The following is a 23,161-nucleotide window of genomic DNA, read 5'->3' on the forward strand; positions in this document are numbered from 1 at the left end:
ATTCTTTTTAGTTCTTCTAATTTCATGATTCTGTGTATCTGGCAAAAATTTGAAGTACTTTTTATAAGATGTGAAGTTTAGGTATGGCACGCTCTGATAATAGAACTGTTTAGTTAGTGACTGACTCTTACCTCACTGACAAGTTTATGGAAGAAAGATTATTAACTTTAGAATATTAATAAAAGGAGAATGACTTTAATAGTATTGAAATTTGTTCAGATTTTTCATACCCACCCAGTAGATTGGAATGACATTTATTTTTTGTTTATTTATTTTTTAAAAATACTTTCTGTCTGTCTCTCTCTCTCTATTTGGCTGCACCGGGTCTTAGTTGCGGCACTTGGGATCTTTGTTGCCATGTGCAAAATCTTTAGCTGTGGCATGGCGGGATCTAGTTCCCTGACCAGGGATTGAACCTGGGCCCCCTGTATTGTGTTCTTGGAGTCTTAACCACTGGACCACCAGGGAAGTCCCAGAATGAGATTTATTTCAGTACTTAAATTTCATAAGGCAAATGTAAAATAAATTTTAATTATAGGTTTTCTCTAGTTGAGAAAATTCCCAAACTACAGTATAACAATAGGTCAGACTTGTGACTGATATAAACATTATAAACAATTTATATTTATTTATTTGCCTTCTCTCAGAACACTGAAGCATTGTATGGATCATTAGAATGGGGGAGTGGAGATTTTTTTTTTAAAGCTAAAGTTTTTGGAAACTAGACAGTTGAGAATCAGTCAATGATGAGAATATGGTGTTTCTGAAATGAAGTAAATCAAAATGAAAGCAACATTGACCTGCCTATAACATTTTTAGAAATAGGATTATTTAAATTAAGGTTTATAGTCTTTTTTTTCCTATTTTCCTTTTTCCTATTTTCCTTTAAATAGTAATCATAATGTCTGTAGCTTTTCTCGATATTATACAGAAGGAAAATATTTTATATTTCCTCTTTCAAATTGGAAGTTTTTGGAGTTGCTGTGTTAAAGTTTTTATTGTAATAAAAAATGGCAGAAGATGTCTTTAAGGGGCAGCATAGCATAGCGATGAAGAGTATGGGTCCTAGGGAATTCCCTGGCAGTCCAGTGGTTAGGACTCCATGCTTCCACTGCAGGGGGCATGGGTTTGATCCTTGTCAGGGATTAGGATCTTGCATGCTGCAGTGTGGCCAAAAAATAAATATATGAATAAAATGTTCCTTTAAAAGGGAAAAAAAAAAGGGTATGGGCCTACAGTTGTATGGCTTGTGTTAGAATTCTGATTATTTATTTATTTAAATATTTTAATATTTTTTTAAAGATTTTTTTTGATGTGGACCAATTAATTTTTTAAATTTGATTATTTTATTTATTGGCTGTGTTGGATCTTTGTTGCTGTGCGCGGGCTTTCTCTAGTTGCAGTGAGTAGGGAGCTACTCTTTGTTGAGGTGTGTGAGTTTCTCAGTGCTATGGCTTCTTTTGTTGTGGAGAATTGGCTCTGGGCTCGTGGGCTTCAGTAGTTGTGGCATGAGGGCTTCAGTAGTTGCAGCATGTGTGCTCTAGAGTGTAGGCTCAGTAGTTGTGGCACATGGGCTTAGTTGCTCTGCTGCATGTGGGATCTTCCTGGACCAGGGGTTGGACTAGGGATCAAACCCGTGTCCCCTGCATTGGCAGGCGGATTCTTAACCACTGTGCCACCAGGGAAGCCCTGATGTGGACCATTTTTAAAGTCTTTATTGAATTTGTTACGATATAGCTTCTGTTTTACGTTTTGGTGTTTTGGCCGCGAGGCATGTAGGATCTTGGCTCCCCAAGCAGGGATCAAACCTGCGCCTACTGCATTGGAAGCTGAAGTCTTAACCACTGGACCACAAGGGAAATCCCTATTTATTTATTTATTTATTTTTATTGAGGTGTAGTTGATGTACGGTATTATATAAGTTACAGGTATACAACAGTGATTCACAATTTTTAAATATTATGCTCCATTTATAGTTATTGTAAAATATTGGTTATCTTCCCTGTGCTGTACAATGTGTCCTTGTAGTTTATTTGTACATAATAATTTGTACCTCTTGATTTCCTCCCCCTTCCCTGTCCCCACTTGTAGCCACTAGTTTGTTCTTGATATCTCTGATTTTTTTTCTGTTTTGTTATATCCATTTGTTTGTTTTATTCTTTAGACTCCACATATAAGTGATTATAGTTTTTGCCTTTCTCTGTCAGAGTTACTTCACTAAGCATAGGACCTTCCAGGTCTATCCATGTTGTTGCAAATCACAAAATTTCATTCTCTTTTTATGGCTGAGTAATAATTCCATTGTGTATATATATATATATATATATATATATATCACCTCTTTTTCCTCTTTGCTGTTTAAAAAATACAAAAAAATTATGCCATTTTAAAAGGTTATTTTCCATTTACAGTTATTACAAAATATTGGCTGTATTCCCCGTGTTGTACAGTACATCCTTGAGCCTGTCTTACACACAAAAGTTGTTACCTCCCACTCCACCCCTTTAGTGCTGCTCTCCCCTCCTGTAACCACTAGCTTGTTCTCTAGATCTGTGAGTCTGCTTCTTTTTTATTCACTAGTTTGTTGTATTTTTTAGATTCCACATATAAATGGTATCATACAATATTTGTCTTTCTCTGACTTATTTCACTAGCATAATGCCCTCCAAGTCCATCTTTGTTGCTGCAAATGGCAAAATTTTGTTCTTTTTTTATGGCTGATCAGTATTCCATATATATCCTATATCTATCTGTCTGTCTGTCTGTCTAAATACCAATCTTTATTCATCTGTTGATGGACACTTAGGTTGCTTCCATGTCTTGGCAATTGTAAATAATGCTGCTCTGAACATTGGGGCCCATGTATCCTTTCAAATTAGGGTTTTTGGGTTTTTTTCCAGATATATCCTCAGGAATGTAATTGTTGGGTCATATGGTAGTTCTATTTTTAGTTTTTTGAGAAACCTCCGTACTGTTTTCCACAGTGGCTGCACCAACTTACATTCCCAACAACAGTGTATGAGGGATTCCTTTTCTCCACATGCTGGACAACATTTGTTACTTGTGGTCTTTTTGATGATAGCCATTCTGACAGGTGTGAGGTAATATCTCATTGTGGTTTTAATTTGCATTTCTCTGATGATTAACAGTGTTTTCATGTGCCTGTTGGCCATCTGTATGTCTTTGGAAAAATGTTTATACAAGTCTTCTGCCTATTTTTTGATTGGGGTGTTTTGTTTTGTTTTTTCATATTGAGTTGTGTGAGCTGTTTGTATATTTTTGATATTGACCCCTTGTCAGATGCATCATTTGCAAATATTTTCTCTCATTCAGTAGGTTGTCTTTTTGTTTTGTTGATTGTTTCCTTTGCTGTGCAAAAGCTTTTAAATCTAATTAGATCCAATTTGTTTACTTTGGCTTTTATTTCCTTTGGTTTAGGAGACAGATCCTGTGCACGCCCCCCCCCCCCCCAATTGCTACAATTTATGCCAGAGTATTCTGCCCTGTCTATGTTTTCTTCTAGGAGTTTTATAGTTTTATGTTTAGGTCTTTATCTGGTCTTATGTTTAGGTCTTTATCTGGTCTTATGTTTAGGTCTTTAATCCATTTTGACTTTATTTTTGTATATGGTGTTAAAGAATGTTCTAATTTCATTCTTTTACATGTCGCTGTCCAGCTTTCCCAGGACCAGTTATTGAAGACTGTCTTTTCTCCAGTGTGTATTCTTGCCTCCTTTGTCATAGATTAATTGGCTCTAAGTGTGTGGGTTTATTTCTGAGCTCTCCATTCTCTTCCACTGATCTATGTGTGCTTTTGTGCCAGTATCATACTGATTTTTGTTTGGCCGAGCTGTGTGGCTTTTGGGATCTTAGTTCCCTGACCAGGGATTGAACCTGGGCCTTGGCAGTGAAAGCACAGAGTTCTAACCACTGGACTGCTAGGGAATTTCCCGTGCTGTTTTGATTACTGTAGCTTTTTGGTATAACCTGAAGTCAGGGAGCATGATTCCTCCAGCTCCATTTTTCTTTCTCAAGACTGTTTTCACTATTTGGGATCTTCTGAGTTTCCCTACAGATTTTAAAGTTATTTGTTCTAGTTCAGAATTCCCTGTCGGTACTGTAGTTAGGACTCTGTGCTTCCACTGCCGGGGGCAAGAGTTCAATCCGTGGTTGGGGAACTAAAATCCTGCATGTTGCATGGTACAGCTAAAAATAAAAAAATTCTAGTTCTGTGAAAAATGTCTTTGCTATTTTGATTTGAATTGCATTGAATCTGTAGATTGCCTTGGGTAGTGTGGTCATTTTAACAATGTTAATTCTTCTCATCCATGAACATGATATATCTCTCCATCTGTTTGTTTCATCTTTAATTTCTTTCATCAAGGTCTTACAGTTTTCTGAGTACAGGTCTTTTACTTCTTTAAGTAGGTTATTCTTAAGGGTTTTATCCTTTTTGATGTGATGGTAGATGGGATTGTTTCCTTAATTTCTCTTACTGATAGTTCATTGTTAGTGTATAGAAATGCAACAGATTTCTGTATAATAATTTTGTATCCTGTAACTTTGCTGCATTTATTAATGAGTTCTAGTAGTTTTCTGGGGGTAAAATTCCAAATTTATTTTTTTTTAAGTATAGTTGATTTACAGTGTTGTGCCAGTCTATGTTGTACAGCAGAGTAACTCAGTTATACACGTGAAGACTTTTTTTAATATTCTTTTCCATTATGGTTTACACAGGATGTTGAATATAGTTCCCTGTGCCATACAGTAGTAGTGTTGTTTATTTGTCCTGTGTATAATAGTTTATATCTGCTAATCCCACACTCCCAGTCCTTCCCTCTCAAGAATTCTAGTTTTATTGTTTACTTCCTTTTGGCATTGGGCCATCTCAGTTAGTTTTTGCTGCTGCTGGCATTGCCTCTCTCTCTCATAAGTATTCACGAGAAGCTTTAAAATGATATTTGCTTAAGTACAATAGAATATAAACTAATAGAATTACTTAACACTTATTTGCTGTAAAAAGTATCAGTTGTTTCCTTAGAGCTCCGAGAAATTAAAAACTTAGCACCTAGCTGGGAAAAAATAAAACTGTACGTAATGTATTTTGGCTGAAAAAGTTCAGGTTTCATCACAGATAGATGAGTGGTCTCTTTAGACATTTTTAGTTCTGTTATTTCATAGTTTTATTTATTTATTTATTTATTTTAGTGGCTGTGTTGGGTCTTTTTTGCTGTGCGCGGGCTTTCTTTTTAGTTGTGGTGAGTTGGGGGCTACTTGGTCGTTGTGGTGCACGGGCTCCTCATTGCCGTGGCTTCTCTTGTTGCAGAGCACAGGCTCTAGGCGTGTGGGCTTCAGTAGTTGCAGCACATGGGCTCAATAGTTGTGGCTCACGAGCTCTAAAGTGCAGGCTCAATAGTTGTGGCACACGGGCTTAGTTGCTCCGTGGCCTGTGTGATCTTCCTGGAGCAGGGATTGAACCCGTGTCCCCTGCATTGGCAGGTGGATTCTCAACCACTGTGCCACCTAGGAAGCCCCTATTTCATAGTTTTTATTTTCTTATGTATATTTTAAAAGGTTTTTTGCTTGTCATTTAATTATAGCACAATATTTTTTGTGTAAGAGGTCAGATTTTCTATCTACATCATGAATTTCACTTTGAACTTTAATTTGGTACAGGACATACGCCACTAAAATGAATAGAACTTCACAAAAAATCTTTCTCAGCAAACAAGAAGGACCTAGCCAAAACCATTTACTTAGTTTAGATACTATTTATTGTAATAAAATCTCTCTCTGACATAATTCTAAAGAGCAAACAAGTCTGCTGTATGAGTTATTTATAAATTAATACTCAATTTCATTAAATGTTGCCCTAACCTAAATTTTATTACTTGGCTTGTTATGGGTCACATTTTGTTAAAACAAATAGGACAAAAATTGTTTTTTAAGGGAAACGTGTATTAACAAAGCCACAATCATTTATGAGAGATTTGGCAGTTATATCTTTATTGCTATGACTTTTAAGCTTTCTTTTTCTCCAGCATATAGGCATAGGGTATAACCCAGTACCATTAGTAATAATGATTTGCTAATTCATTTATTACATATATTTAGCACATTGCCTGGTTTGTGCTTAGTAAATGCTGATTGATTTACTCCCCAGAATATCTGAATCACCCCCTGAATTTGTGTTCTCTTTGTATTAGATGTACAGTGTACGCAGATTGCATTTAGTTGCTTGGGAGTTTTGTTAAAATATGATGATAGTGGCATTTTAAAAAGTGTTTTACTAAAGATAGCAAATCTTTTTCTGGGTGGTCTGGTGTATTTTTAAGTAAGTAACTATTTAGTTTAATTTCTCTGCATTTAATTTTGTAAGTAGCCCTTTTCTTTATAGTTTGATTTTATTTTTTGGTTTTTACCTCCTTTGACTTAGTAATTTTTCTCCTTTTTTCTTTGATTTTGATTTAGTAATGTGAATTTTCCCTCTTAATGAGTTTTATATGTACTGCAATTGGCAAGTCTAATGCATGAGTCATTTTCTAAAAATTTGGTTGTAAAAATTGCTGATAAGAATTTTAACTGCGTTTTTCTATAGCAGGGAGGAAATGTTTAAGTTATGTTTTCAGGGTAGTGCCAAAAATATTAAAATTCTCTCCCTGTTATTGGAGATCTGTGTAATAAGTCTTTTCTTTTCAGCTACTTCCTTTTGTTTATTTATTTGTTTTATTCACTTTTTTTTTTTCTTTTGGCACACGGGCTTAGTTGCTCCGTGGCATGTGGGATCTTCCTGGAGCTGGGATCGAACCCGTGACCTCTGCATTGTCAGGCGGATTCTTAACCACTGCGCCACCTAGGAAGCCCCTGTTTTATTCACTTTTCATGCGTTCATTTATAGTGTTCATACTGTGGGTCAGGAATTGTTACTCTGTTTCCTGTTTTATCAGGAGAACCTCTCTGCCCTCCCTCACCTCCAGATTGTTAAATACTTTACCTCCTTACTCCATAGTCATTTCATCCATTCCTCAGCTATCAGTATAGTTAACTCTCCATATCTGTGGGTTCCACATACAAAGATTCAACCAAGGATCAAAAATATTGTAAAAAAAAAAAATTCTGAAAAGTTCCAAAATGCAAAACTTGAATTTGTGGCACTGGCAACTGTGTATATAGTATTTACATTGTATTTACAACTATTTATATAGCATCTACATTATATTAGGTATTATAAGTAATCTAGAGATGATTTAAAGTATACAGGAGGATATGCATAGTTTATATGCAAATATTATACTATTTTATATAAGGGACTTGAGTATCTGATGGTATCCTAGGGGAATTTGGGAGAGATGTCCTTAAACCAGTTCTCCACAGACACCAAGGGAGGACTGTATTCTTTCCATGAAGTGTACAACCAATGACTTGTAGATGTTTAAGCAGTTAATCCCAAATTAGATCTCTGAACTCAGTTGCTTAAGAAAATTATGGTTGGGACTTTCCTGGCCATCCAGTGTTTAGGACTCCTCCCTTGCAATGCAGGAGAGGTGAGTTTGATACCTGGTCGGGGAACTAGAATACCGCATGCCGCGTGGTGCAGCCAATAAGTAAATGAATGAATGAATATATATATATATTATGGTGGGAGTTAGGTTTTATCATGTTGTTAGAATTAGGGTTAAGCCAGTTTAAAGGATGAAGTTCTTTTTGGACAGAGGGACTTTGCCACCATATTTAATGGGAGTTTCTAACCCAGAGTCTTGGGTCTCCTTAAATTGTGTATGTGCTTAATTTTTTTATACAGGCCTAATTTTTAATGTAAATATGCATGATTTTCCTGGCAGATGGTCCAGAGCTTTCATCAGATACCTAAAGGAACCCGTGACTCAAAAAAGATTAAATAAAAGCTACTATTTTAAATTTTGTTTTGTATGCATTTACTATTTAAAAAATTAATGTATTTTGTTTTGGTGGAGTACATATCTAAAGGATCACTTGATCATGAACTTTTGTATCCTCACATATAGATCTAATAATTTTTCAGTCAGTGAAATTTGTCCTTAATATACCTTCTACCTCCCTAGCCTTTTACTGATCTCTGATATCCTGGCCTCAAGTTTTGACAGCCAGCCCTGCCCTTAAATGTTGAATGCTCCAAAATTACGTACTTCTTTCCTTTGTTTCCTGTTTCTACCCCCATCTCCAAAATATAATGCTAATTTTACTTGGTTAAGTAGAGCGTAGTTTTTATTAATTTATTTAAAAAGATTTGAATGGATGATAATCACTTGACCTTACAAAAAGTATTTTGGTTTGGTATTTTACTAAAGTGCTAAAAGAAAATAAAAATGAAATTGAAATTGTTACTCTTCCAAGGAGAGTTCCTTATCCTATCAGGGACTAAAGTAATTCACACAAACTGCTTTTGGGCTCCTAGCCTGAATTCCTTTCCACCATATAATGCTCAAGTTTTTAATGTTTTTAAAAGAACGCTTGTGGAATTTCAGAAAAATGTACGAAAGGCAAATAAATAGCTTTAGATTGTATGGAGAAATATTTTGGGGCAAGATATCTGTCACATGGCCTGGAAGGTTGTCTTCCTGAAGTCAGTTTCCTGAAATTGTCTTTCCTGTCCTTTCCATTTACTGCTTTTGAGTTCAGAATCCTTTCATTAAAATTTTAAAAACTTTTTAACTACAAAAATAATATAACCAAGTCAAATGATGTTTGTACTTCAAAAGTGCGAGTTTTCCTCTTCATCACTTCCGTTCTACACACCTTTTTTATTTTTTAAATTGGAGACTAGTTGCTTTACACTGCTGTGTCAGTTTCTGCTGTACAGCAAAGTGAATCAGCCATACGAATACATATATCCCCTTTTGTGGATTTCCTTCCCATTTAGGTCACCACAGAGCACTGAGTAGAGTTCCCTGTGTTATATAGTAGGTTCTCATTAGTTATCTGTTTTAAAGATAGTAGTGTATGTATGTCATTCACATTCTCCCAGTTCATCCCCTGCCCTTTCCCCCTTGGTAGCCATAGGTTTGTTTTCTACATCTGTGTCTGTATTTTTGCTTTGCAAATAAGTTCATCTATACTGTTTTTCTAGATTCCACATATATGCGTTAATATACAATATTTGATTTTCTCTTTCTGACTTACTTAAGTCTGTATGACAGTCTCTAGGTCCATCCACGTCTCTGCAGATGACACAGTTTCGTTCCCTTTTATGGCTGAGTAATACTGCATTGTGTATATTTACCCCATCTTATCCATTCCTCTGTTGAAGGACATTTAGGTTGCTTCCATGTCCTGGCTATTGTAAATAGCACTGTAGTGAACATTTGGGTGCCCGTCTACTTTTCAGAGTTAACAGTGTTTAACTGTTTGATATTCTATTCTGTGTGCACGTGTTACACCTTTTTAAAAAAGATGATCTTTCTTGTGCTACAACTGCCTTTTTAAAAAAGAAAACTTTATATTTTGTTGGCTTTTTTTCTAAGATAGTACATAGACATCTATCTCATTATTTTAATGCTTGCATTGTAGTCCATTGTATGAGTGTACCATAATGTGTTTATATTCTTACTGAAAGGATATTTAATTTCCAGTTTTTTGTAGTTGTACTGGGATAGTAAGCATTATTGTACATACATTTGCAGACTTGTATGAATATTTCTGTAACAGGTTTCTAAAGTAGAATTACTAGGTCAAAGGGAATGTGTGTTTTATTTTGATAAAACCTTGTTTTCCAAGGTGATTGAATGTACTTATGCTCTCCCTGTGCATGGTGTATGAAAGGACCCATTTCCTCAGTCCTCCAACACAATTTTTTTTTGTCAATATAAAACTATCTAATTTTTATGTATATTTTCCTGAGCAGTGTTGAAATTGAGTGTTCCTTCATGTTTATTAAACAGTAGAATTTCACTTTTGATTGCTCTTTGTATACACTGACCAATTTTCTACTGTCCTTATTGAATTACAGAAGGGCTTTGTTTGTTTATAGCTGTGTTGCAGATCTTTTGCCTAGCCTGTCATTTTTCTTTTAATTTGAACGTGCCTTTTACCTTACAAAGATTATAAATTTTTCATTTTAGTAAACAACATAAATAACTTGTAAATAAAAATTACCAATTTAACCATTGTTAAGTGTACAGTTCAGTGGCATTAAGTGCATTCACATTGTTGTGCAGTGATTACCACCAGCCATATCCAGAACTTTTTCATCCTCCTAAACTGAAACTCTACTCATTAAACACTAACAATATCATGTAAGAGGAATCATATAATATTTATGTCTGGCTTGTTTCTCTTAGAATAATGTCTTCAGAGTTCTCCCATATTGTCAGAATTTCATTCCTTTTTAAGGCTTGAATAAAATTCCATCGTATGTGTATACTACACTTTGTTAATCCATTCATTAGTCATTAGACACTTGGGTTGCTTCTACCTTTGGCTATAGCAAATAATACTGCTATGAATATGGTTGTACAAATAACTGTTTGGTCCCTGCTTTTAATTCTTTTGGGTATATACCCAGAAATGGAATTGCTAGATCATATGGTAATTCTATTTTTAAGTTTTTGAAGAACCACCATATTATTTTCTATAGCAGCTGCGCCATTATACATTTCCACAGGCAATGCACAAGGGTTCAAATTTCTCCCCATCCACACCAACACGTTTTTTGGGGGGTGGGGGGGGTGGATAATAGCCATCTTAATGGGTGTGAGTGGCTTTGATCTCATTGTGGCTTTGATTTGCATTTCCCTAATGATTTGTGATGTTGAGCATTTTTCTTGTGCTTATTGGCCATTTTGTATATCTGCTATGGAGATTGTTTTGCTCATTTTTCTAATGTGGTTGTTAAGTTGTAAGAATTCTTTATATATTCTAGATAGTAACCTCGTATAATATGTAATCTGCAGATATTTTCTCCTATCCTGGGAGTTGCCTTTTCACTCTGTAGATAATGTCTTCTGATGCACAAACATTTTTGATTTTAATGAGGTCCACTTGATCTGTTTTTTTTTCTTTTGTTTCCTGTGCTTTTGATGTCATGTTCAAGAAGTTATTGCCAAGTCCAATGTCATGAAGCTTTTACCTTGTTTTCTTCTAATTTATAGTTTTAGCTCTTACATGTGGTTTTTTAAAAATACATTTTGGGTTAATTTTTCCTATGTGGGGGTAAGAGTTTATGTTTTTAAGTAGTCTCTTAAAGGCTTCTTGATTTTAGGTAGAGAGGGCCCTGAGATTAGAAACTAATTTTTCTCTATTTTTTAGTATTTATTATCCTAAAGAAAGATTTATTTTTAACATTTAGATGACTACTTAGAATTATTTTTTGTGAATGAAATGAGGCAGTGATCTTTTTTCTTTTTCTATTGGATAGCTTTTTCTGAACTATTGATTATGCTCTTTACTATATACTAAGTTACGTGTATACTTGGGTTTGTTTCTGGAATATGAATACTTTGTGTTCCTATAAATATGCCATTTTGTTTTTTTTTTTTTTTTTTTGGCACACGGACTTAGTTGCTCCGCAGCATGTGGGATCTTCCTGGAGCTGGGATCGAACCTGTGACCTCTGCATTGGCAGGCGGATTCTTAATCACTGCGCCACCTAGGAAGCCCCTGCCATTTTGTTTTAATTACTGTATATTGTACATTCTGGTAGGACAAATATGCTCCCATTGTTTTTTCCTTCCAAAATTTTCTTAGCTGTTCTTACACTTTTAAACCGTCATATTATTTTTTTCTCTTGACATGAAGACAACTTTATTAACTATACTCAAAGGTAAATGTATTCAACAAGATAGTTTGAAGCACTTTTTGAGGTGTCATATATTATTAACAACTTTCTAGTTCTAGTAAGAACACTTGTGATGTTTTATTCTCTCTCTAACATGGCTTTAAATTGAATATTGACCATGATTAGCCCTTCCATTTCTTTTAGTGGAGGTGTAATTGACATATAACATTGTATTAGCTTTAGGTGTACAATGTAATGATTTGATATTTGTACATATTGAGAAATGCAGCACAATAAGTCTAGTTAACATCCATCACCATACATGGTAACAAAATTTTTTTCTTGTGTTGAGATCTTAAAAGACATTCTCTTAGCAAGTTTAAAATATGCAATACAGTATTATTAATTATAGTCACCAAGCTATACATTATATCCCCATGACTTATTTATTTTATAACTGGAGGTTTGTACCTTTTAAGCCCCTCACCCATATCACCCCTCCCCCTACCTCACCTCTGATAACAACCTATCCTTAAGTTGTTCCCATATCTTGGCTATTGTATTGGTTTGACCAAAAAGTTCATTTGGATTTTTCTGTAAGATGTTCCATAAGATGTACAGAGAAACCTGAATGAACTTTTTGGCCAACTGCAATAAATAATGCTGTAGTGGGGGTGCATATATATCTTTTTGAGTTATTGTTTTTGTTTTCTTTGAATAAATACCCAGGCTGGGTCCTGTGGTAGTTGTATTTTTTAATATTTTGGGGGTACCTCTGTACTGTTTTCCATAGTGGCTGCACCGGTTTACTTTCCTACCAGCACTGCACAAGGGTTCCCTTTTCTCCATACCCTCACCAACACTTGTTCTTTTCTTTTTGATGATAGCCATTCTTACAAGTGTGAGGTGATATCTCTCATTGTGGCTTTGATTTGCATTTCCCTGATGTTTAGTGGTGTTGAGCACCTTTCAGTGTACATGTTGGCCATCTGAATGTCTTTGGAAAAATGTCTGTTCAAATCTTTCCATTTTTTAATCAGGTAGTTGTGTTTTTTTTGTTGTTTTTTTGGTTTTTGGGGGTTTTTTTTTTGCCGTTGAGTTCAAGTTCTTTATATATTTTGGATATTAACCTCTTATCAGATATATGATTTACCTATATTTTCTCTCATTCCTTAAAATAATTTTGTTGATCTCCTTTGCTGTGCAGAAGGTTTTTAGTTTGATGTAGTCCCACTTGTTTACTTTTGCTTTTGTTGCCTTTGCTTTTGTCAAGACTGATGTCAAGGAGCTTACTACCTATGTTTTCTGGGAGTTTTGTGGTTTCAGATCTTATTTTCAAGTCTTTAATCCATTTTGGTTTAATTTTTGTATATGGTTTAGGATAGTGGTCCAGTTTCATTCTTCTGCATTCTTCTCCAGTTTTCCCAGCACCATTGGAGAGACTTGTCTTTTCTCCATTACATATTCATGGCTCCTTTGTTATAAATTAATTAACTGTACAGGCATGGGTGTTTTTCTGGGCTCTTTATTCTGTTCCATTGATCTATGTGTCTGTTTTTATGCCAGACACACTGTTTGATTACCAAAGCTTCATGGTATAGTTTGAAATAGGGAGCATGATGCCTCCAGCTTTGTTGTTTATTCTCAAAATTGCTTTGGCTCTTCAGGGTCTTTTGTGATTCCATACAGATTTTAGGATTGTTTGTTTTGTTGTGAAAAAATGCCATTGGGCCTGCGTATTAATTTTAAGATAGTTTCTTCCCTAAAAAAAGCCATTCATAAATGCAAATTGTTTATAAATCAAGGACTGTCTTAAGTTATGTTCATTTAGTTGAGAAAAATGTCTTTTTCTCAAATTTAATCATATGGCAGGAAAAGAATGCAACCTAATGAAAAAGGTACATCTCATGGTAACTTCTTTCCAGGTTTCTGGCTTTTTACTAATAGCGACTATTCAAGGTTTCACACTCCCCATTTTCTCCTTTCCTTTCAGATATTTTGAAGGTCTGCAGGTATTTTTCGAATTAGCTTAGGATTTTCATAAGTGCTACTTTGGGTTGGTACTTGTCCTAATTGTCTATATCATTCGCTGCAAATTGAAACCGGAACCTAGTATCCTCTGTTCTTCATATTTGTGGCCATGTTTTCCTTACACCCCTAGGGTTCTTACCCACAACACAGTTAATTATGCCCAGGTGACACTGAGTACCACCTTGAATGATATTAAGTATCTTAGATTCTAAGTATTTGTCTAAGAGGCTGGCTTCTACTGTAACTTAGAATTTTTTACATCACTTTTGAATTTTTGATATTATCACAATAGCTAACATTTATTGAGTGCTTACTATGTGCTAGGCACTTTCTAAGCATCTAATATGTATATCATCTCATTTAATCCTCAAATACAGTTCTAGGAGATAGATACTATTTTTATTACCCCCATTTTATAGATAAAAATTGAGGCACAGAGAGAAAAGTAACTTTGCCTAATATTATTTAGCTAGTAAGTAATAGAGCTATTTTGTGAATCCAAGAGATCTCCCCCAAGATAGAGCCTTCCTAATATTGTCGCTGGGCTATAGTACTTCCTGACTGTCCTTTTTTGCTCATTTTCCTACTTTCATCTTCCCTACCATAGCTCTTTCACATTTTGTCTTTCCATTCAGAGTGTTCAGAGGAATTCTCCTAAACTAACACTGTTACCACTTTATAAGCCTACACAAAAGCCTTCAAAGGCTCTTTGTTGCCTACAGGGTAAAGTAGAAACTCCTAGAACTTATAATCATAGACATCCACTGTCAGGTCTTGCTCTACCTTTTTTTTTCTGTTTCCTGTAGGAAACTTAACATTGGACTATTTGTTCCCTAAATTTGACATCTAGTTTCCTGCCCCAGACCATTATCTATTCTTTCTTATTAGCCTTACCTTACCTAAAGAGTAACGGGGATCCAAATTCCTAAATGAATCCATTTCTGACGCACTCAACTGGCATTTATCCAGCCATCTTCTTAAATTCTGACCCATATATTGTTCTCATTGTTTATCTTTTTGGCATATGTACTATTGAATTTATATATGTATGTGTGTGTGTTTATCTGCCTTAGCTTCTAGTGGAAAGAACTGGGCTGTGGTGAATCAAATTCCAGCTTTACCACTTAATGGTATGGTAACCTTGGACAGGTTTTTAAATCTCAGAACCTTTTCTCATCTATAAAATAGGGTTGAAACTTATATGACAGTGTTAGAAGATTTTATGTATGCATACATACAGACTTGTACATACACACATAATTGCATATGAATTACTTGGCTTAGTTGACACTCAGTGGGTGTAGTTCTTATCCTGAAGGGCAGGGAATCAATCTGTACCAACATTTTAAAAATGTTTCTAATGAACTCTTCAGGTATATTGGGTTAGTTGAATTACTTAAAATCCCTGGTGGATGTACGTAAATGTGATGCTTGTATAAACAAATAAGAAGGGCATCTGTAAAGATGAGGTGGTCTGGTCAAGAGATAAAACACTCCGGGCTTAAATTGCAAGCCAGGATGACTCAGAAAGGAGTATAAATTCTAGCTAGTGAGGAAGTAGGCCCAAGCTTGTGTTAGAGCTGAGTGCCCGAGGTGGTGCTAATGAGTACTTGTTGCCTTTAAAGAAGACTTGTTTGTGTCAACCATTGTGTCTTGTGCCTACTTGAATCTACCTGGCTTGTTCTCTTCCTTGAGGATTAGCCTACTATATTTGGTATGATTGACTTGTAGTTGGCTGTGTCCCCTTTTCTGGGATCTCTCACTGTTAGAGTTCTCAGGTAGTTGAATGTTCTCTGGATGAATCGTGGTTCTTTATTGATTTAAGGGAGAATAATCTCAAATTGGGTCATAGGGCAACTTTGACTTTAGTTCCACAGGATTATTAAAACACTCTCACAAGGGAACCTTGAAACTAAAGGGGAATTTGAAATTATTCTCTCTTGCAGTTTGATGATTTTCTTCAGTGGAATGCATAGGTTCCTTTCTCTTTAGTTTGTCTATTGTAGGTTTTTTATTTTGGTTACCAAGTGGTTTATATGCACTGACCTCTATACTTACTTGTTTTAAACTGATAGTCATTTAAGTTCAGATTCATCCTAAAAGATCTACGCTTTTTTATTCCGCTCCCCCACCTTTGGTGTTTCTGATGTTATATTTTACATCTTCATGTTTATCCCTTAACTGTTTATTGTAGTTATAGTTGATTTGACATTTTTTATCTTTTAATCTTTGTACTAGCTTATTTAAGTGGTTCATCCAGAGCCTTTACTATATATTTGCCTTTATGAGTGGCTTTTTCCTTTCCTGCAAATTCTTACTTCTTGTTGTAGCCTTTTCTTTTCTACTTAGAGAAGATCCTTTAATACTTCTTGTTAGGTTGATTTAGTATTAATGAACTCTTTTAGTTTTTGCTCGTCAGAGAAGTTTTTTACCCCTCCTTCAATTCTGAATGATAACCTTGCCAGGTAGAGTAGCCTAGGTTGCAGGTTTTTCCCATTTAGCACTTAATATATTGTGCTACTCCCTTATGGCCTGCAAAGTTTCTGTAGCAAGATCAGCTGATAGCCTTTGGGGGTTCCCTTGTATGTGACTCTTTGTTTTTCTTTTGCTGCCTTTAGAATCTTCTCTTTATCTTTAACTTTTGCCTTTTTAATTGTGATATGTCTTGGTGTGGGTCTCTTTGGGTTCATCTTGTTTGGGACACTGTGTTTTCTGTACTTGAATATCTGTTTCCTTCTTCCAATTAGGAAAGTTTTCAGCCATAATTTGATGAAATGAATACATTTTTGACTCCTTTCTCTCTCCTCTTTCTGGGACCCATATAATGTGAATGTTAATATGCTTGATGTTGTACTAGAAGTCCCTTAAATTTTTCTCATTTTTAAAATTTGTTTTCTTCTTGCTGTTCTGATTGGTAATTTTCATTATTCTATCTTCCAGATCACTTTTGTATTCTTCTGTATTACCTAGTCTGCTGTTAATTCTTTCTAGTGTGTTTTTCATTTCAGTTATTGCATTCTTCAGCTCTGACTGGTTTTTTTTTTTTTTTAATGTTTTCTAGTTCCTTGTTAAAATTCTCACTGTGTTCATCTATAGTCTTCCCAAGGTTAATTAGCATTTTTACTACTAATGATTTGAACTGTTTATGTGGTAAATTATTTATCTCTGTTTCATTAGTTGTTTTTTCAAGTTTTTTTCCCCCCTTTCTTCTGTTTGAAACAAATTTCTTTGTTTTCCCACCTTGTTTAACTTGAGATGTCTCTATGAAATGAGGTTAAAGTTACCTATCATGGTCTTGAAGGGGTGTCCTTGTGTGGGAGCATCCTTATGCAGTTTGCATGATAGCTGGCCCCTATCACCTTGGTGGGAGGTGGGGCTGGAGGTGGAGGGGCTAGAAGCCAGAACTTCTCCTGTGCTCAGTGGCTGTTATAGCCCTATGGAGATGGGTCCCAAGGTGCTGGAGCAGAACCCTTGGGGGTTGGTCCAAGCTGGTTTTGTTCCCTCTAAGCCTGTGCTCTCCCCACTCCTGGAAATTGCACCTTTGCCCCAGAGGGGAGCAGTGCTGGAGCAGTAGGGGCCAGAGCATCTGCCTGGTGTGGGCTGGGTTATGTCCTGGGATGGTCCCAGCACACCAGTCAGAGCTCTAGACAGCTCCCCATCCCCCGCCTCTGTGAGTGCTAGCATGGCCACCCTTGCCTGGCTCCATCCCCCCTTAGTGCACACTCTCCTTGTCTGTTGCAGCCTTTGCTCTTCTGGGGAGCAGCACCGTAGCTAGAGGGGCTAGAGTGGGTGCCACTTTTGTGTGGCTGTGGGAAACTGGCCAGAGCCCAAGGAAGTTTCAGTCTTCTTCCTAGACCTTGTTCCTGGGAGTAAGCAAGCATGTGTGTGCATTCTTCCGGAGCAGAGTTGTAGTTTCTTATAGCCCTCCTATAAGTCCCACTGGTTTTCTTTCTTTCTTTTTTTTGTATTTTAAATAATATATATATAATATATATATTTATTAATTTCAGCATGGTTTGAAATAATAAAATTCTGCAAGCAATCTAAATATTCATCAATAATAGACCAGTCAAATAGATTATTGTACATCCCCACTGGTTTTCAGACTAGCTAAGGAGACACATTTTCCTGGTGTCAGACCCCAGGGCAGGGGTGCCCAATATGTGGCTTGGACCACTTACTCCCCACAGAGGAGCTCTGAGCCTGTGATATCGCCTTCCTCTTCTGTGTCCCCTCCTAGTGCTGCAGGTCCTGATTGCTTCTCCTCACCTTCTACCTGACTTTGTGTGGATCTCACTTCATAGCCTTGATTGTAGAAGAGTCTTTCTATCATTCTCATATTTGTTTTCAGTATAAATTGCTCCACAGGTAGCTGTATCGTGATGTGTTCCTGTGAGGAGGTGAGCTCAGCATCCTCCTCTCCCACCAATTGATCTCCTCCCTTATTATCTTTTTAATTATAGACATCCTAGTGGATATGAAGTGATACCTCATGGAGGCTTTGATTTGCATTTTCCTAATGGCTGTTCATGTTAGACATTCTCTCATGTTTTTATTGGCCATTTGTATATCTTCTTTAGAGAAATGTCTGTTCAGATCCTTTGCCCATTTTTAAATTGGATTTTTTTTTTTTGTTATTCATTTGTAAGTGTTCTTTATATATTCTGAAAACAAGTCCCTTATGAGATATATAATTCACACATTTTTTTCCCATTCTCCATGTTGTAGGATGTATTATGGATTGTCTTTTCACTATCTTGATATTATCTATAGTCCTTGCTCTTATATTTAGATCTATGATCCACTTTGAGTTAATTTTCATGCCTAGTGTAAGGAAAGTTTCCAACTTCATTTTTTTTTTTTTTTGCATGTGGATATTCAGTTGTCCCAACATAGATGCTTTTTAATATTTGTATTTCAGTACTGCCAACATTCAGAAGGATTTCCTCCATCAGTGCATGACAGCTTTCATTTCTAGCTCTATACTAAGTGTTTGTTTACCCTGGTTGCACATTAAAATCACTTGGGGAGCTTTTGAAAAATTCCTGTGTTTAGACATAACCTCAGAGATTCTGATTTAATTGTTCTATTGTGGAACCTAGTTATCAGGACATTTTTTAAAGCCTTGTGGGTGATTATAAAGTCTAGTTAGGTTGAGAACCACAGCTCTATGCTCCTCAAAAAAAAGAAATGGGAAAAAACTCACTGTTTTATGCTTTACTACATTTTCCTCTTTTTCAATAATGTGTTGCTTTTGTCAGTAGAAGAAACATTTAAAAAATAAATTGTTAAACAATAATTTAATAGAATTTTAGTTTTAAAATGAAAGATTATATTTTTAATGGTAGGTGGTTTATGATGTGAAATTTGATTCTGGTAACCATTAAATCTTAAAAATGGCATATGTTTAGGTGTTACAGAAAATCTCTTAATCCAGGAAGGCAGTGGGCTCACCCATCTGTGTGTTTTGTGTTTTTTTTCAGCAGAAGCTTTCTTTTTTCTTTTTTTTTTTAAATAAATTTATTAATTTATTTTATTGGCTGTATTGGGTCTTTTTTGCTGTGCGTGGGCTTTCTTTACTTGTGGTGAGTGGGGGGCTACTCTTCGTTTTGGTGTGTGGGCTCCTCATTGCTGTGGCTTCTCTTGTTGCGGAGCACAGGCTCTAGGCGCATGGTCTTCAGTAGTTGCAGCACATGGGCTCAATAGTTGTAGCTCACGGGCTCTAAAGTGCAGGCTCAGTGGTTGTGGCGCATGGGCTTAGTTGCTCCGTGGCATGTGGGATCTTCCCAGAGCAGGGATGAAACCCGTGTTCCCTGCATTGGCAGGCGGATTCTTAACCACTGTGCCACCTAGGAATCCCCACCCATCTGTGTTTAATTTATACAGTGAGGAAATTAATTTCACTAGGAACTCAGCATGAGGATTGTGATGTACATATGTCAATTTGTTATATAGAATACCTTTAGGATTGGGTTGTGTGCTATTGGTTGTTAGACTAGATCTCAGTCTATATATTTCATATACTTACTGAAATATTTCCAGTTTATTTGAAAAATATGGTTTTGTTTTTTCTGAATACCGAGAAAGGTAACTCTGAAGATACTTATTAAGCATGTAGGCACTGTTAAGTTCTGGGCTGCAAAGAGTAGGCCATAGGCTTTGCTGTTTACAGTCTAATGCAGAAATAGATCTATAAGTAAGTGACTTGAATAAGATGCCATTCTAGTGATTTGAACAAGACACTGAGAATCATTACCTTTCATGGAGATAAAGCAGATTTTCTACAGGAAGTAACATTTAGGGTGAGCTTTGAATAATGAACATATGAAAGGTATGCTAAGAGAAAGAGAAGAACAGGATAAATAGTCTATGCACAGGGACTTCCCTGGTAACACAGTGGTTAAGAATCCACCTGCCAGTGCAGGGGACACAGGTTCTAGCCCTGGGCCAGGAAGATCCCACATACAACGGAGCAACTAAGGCCGTGTGCCACAACTACTGAGCCTATGCTCTAGAGCCCGTGAGCCACAGCTACTGAGTCCACATGCTGCAACTAGTGAAGCTCCCATGCTCCGCAACAAGAGAAGCCACAGCAATGAGAAGCCCGTGCACCGCAACGAAGAGTAGCCCCCCCCCCCGCTTGTCAAAGATAAAACACACTTCTGGGAAAGATGGGTTGTTAGGCATCGTAACACAGGTATATGGAAGGTAACTTTGGGAGATAAAACTGTAAAAGGGGTGGGACCAGATCTGTGGGCTTTGTATTTCTACCGGTGTAGGTACGTGCCACACTTAGAGGTGCTTCTGATGAGCCATTTGTGTATTATAACTTCTAACTATATTACATGTTTACATCCCTTTTTTTTTTTAGTTTTTTTATTTTTGGCTCACTTGGGTCTTAGTTGCAGCACACAGGCTTTTTGTGGTGGCATGTGGGCTTCTCTCTAGTTGTGATGCGCAGGCTCCAGAGTGTGCGGGCTCTTCGTTGCAGTGTGCAGGCTTCTCTCTAGTTGTGGTGCACGGGCTTTGTAGTTGTGTTGTGCAGGCTCCAGAGCACGTGGGGTCTGTAGTTTGCAGCACGTGAGCTCTCTAGTTGAGGCATGTGGGCTCAGTAGTTGTGGCATGTGGGCTTAGTTGCCCCACGGCACTAAAGGATCTTAGTTCCCTAACCAGGGAATGAATCCATGGCCCCCGCGTTGGAAGGTGGATTCTTAACCACTGGACCACCAGGGAAGTCCTTACATCCTTTTTTTTTTTTTAATTAATTTTTTTTTAAACTTATTTTTGGCTGTGTTGAGTCTTCATTATTGCGCATGGGCTTTCTCTAGTTGCAGGGAGTGGGGTCTGCTCTTCCATTGCAGTGTGCGGGCTTCTTAGTCAGTGGCTTCTCTTGTTGCAGAGCACGGGCTCTAGGCACACGGGCTCAGTAGTTGTGGCTCATGGGCTCTAGAGCACAGGCTCAGTAGTTGTGGCGCATGGGCTTAGTTGCTCCAGGGCATGTGGGATCTTTGCAGACCAGGGCTCGAACCTGTGTCCCCTGAATTGGCAGGCGGATTCTTAACCACTGCACCACCAGAGAAGTCCCCTTACATCCCTTTTTAATGCTAGTTTTTGTTTGATGTATCATATACATAATATATTGATATAAATAATGCTTAATTTGTTAACAAAAATATACACATATGGAGGTGGATACTCAAAATCTTTTACTGATAGAACACATGATTAAACGTCTCTAGAAGCCACTGTATAGGTTATGGAAATCCACTAAAGTATTTTAAATGGAAGAACAATATCAGATTTATATTTTAGGAAGGTAACCATGTGGAAGATGGATTGTAGGGTAGAGATATGGAGATGAATAGAAAGCTATTAAAATAGTCTGGGCCTGACATTGTGAAGGACTCAACTAAGAGAGTGATCTTCATCTTGCTGAGGTCTTGGGCCCTCCAAAGTTCTGGCCGAGAATATTTCTTACTTACCTAAAATTTATTGAGTAAGTTGAAAAATGAGTGGAAAGGATTGTTGGGTCTGTATTATGATGATGTTTAGTACATGTTGTTCTTACATAATTGCCATTTTCTTTTGGAGAAGGAGCATCTTCCTCTCCCACATTTTCCTCAGAAGTTTAATGTTTTTTTGTATCTCCTTATCTCTTTTCTTAAAATATTTTTTAAAATTAATTACTTTATTTGTTGGCTGCATTGGGTCTTCATTGCTGTGAGCGGGTTTTCTCTAGTTGTGGTGAGTGGGGGCTACTCTTCATTGTGGTACATGGACTTCTCATTGCGGTGGCTTCTCTTGTTGTGGAGCACGGGCTCCAGGCGCATGAGCTTCAGTAATTGTGGCAAACGGGCTCAGTAGTTGTGTTGCACAGGCTCAGTAGTTATGGCACATGGGCTTAGTTGCTTTGCAGCATGTGAGAATCATCCCAGACCAGAGATCGAACCCGTGTCCCCTGCACTGGCAGGCGAATTCTTAACCACTGTGCCACCAGGGGAAGTCCCTCCTTATCTCTTTTTAAAGGGGTAGCCTGTTGACTTTTTTTCTTTGTTGGGGTATAGCTTACATACAGTGAAATGTACAAAATTCAGGTTTAGTTTATTTTGACAAATGTATGTACCCATGTTACTACCATCTAAAGTAAAAAACATTTTCATCATCCCAGAAAGATTCCTTGTTTTTCCTCTGTATCCCATAAGTAACCATAGTTCTTATTTCTTTTACTATGTATTAGTTCTACCCATTTTTGAGTTTCATATAAGTGGAATCATACACTATGCATTCTTTGTGTCTGACTTTTTGCTCAACATAATGTTTTTAAAATTCATCCATGTTGCCCATATCATTTTTTGTATTGCATGACTGTACCACAGTGTGCTTATCCTTTCTCCTATTGATATACTTAAATTGTCCCCCCCCCCTTTTTTTTTTACTATTAATAATAAAACTGCTTTGAACAATTTGGTGAACATATGATTTGATTTTTCTTGAGTATATTCTTAGGAGCAGAATTGCTGGGTCTTGTGTTCAATTTTTTTTTTTTTTGGCTGGGTTGGGTCTTTTTAAATTAATTTATTAGCTGTGTTGGATCTTCATTGCTGCATGTGGGCTTTCTTCTAGTTCTGGAGAGTGGTGTGTACTCTTCGTTGCAGTGCGTGGGGTTCTCATTGTGGTGGCTTTTCTTGTTGCGGAGCCTGGGGTCTAGACGTGCAGGCTTCAGTAGTTGCAGCATGTGGGCTCAGTAGTTGTGGCTCACAGGCTCCAGAAAGAAGGCTCAGTAGTTGTGGCACACAAGATTAGTTGCTCCGTGGCATGTGGGATCTTCCTGGCTCAGGGATCGAACCCGTGTCCCCTGAATTGGCAGGCAGATTCTTAA

At 36.9% G+C, this 23,161-nt stretch overlaps 1 protein-coding gene across 6 annotated transcripts in view; it reads left to right on the forward strand.

Annotated features, from left to right (window-relative positions):
* Nucleotides 1-23,161, forward strand: part of RAB3GAP1 (RAB3 GTPase activating protein catalytic subunit 1) — a 114,523-nt gene that overhangs the window by 12,540 nt on the left and 78,822 nt on the right. The gene's annotated exons all lie outside the window — the stretch shown is intronic.

This window comes from Hippopotamus amphibius, chromosome 8 (genome assembly GCF_030028045.1).
Source record: "Hippopotamus amphibius kiboko isolate mHipAmp2 chromosome 8, mHipAmp2.hap2, whole genome shotgun sequence".
Lineage (NCBI taxonomy): Eukaryota > Metazoa > Chordata > Mammalia > Artiodactyla > Hippopotamidae > Hippopotamus > Hippopotamus amphibius.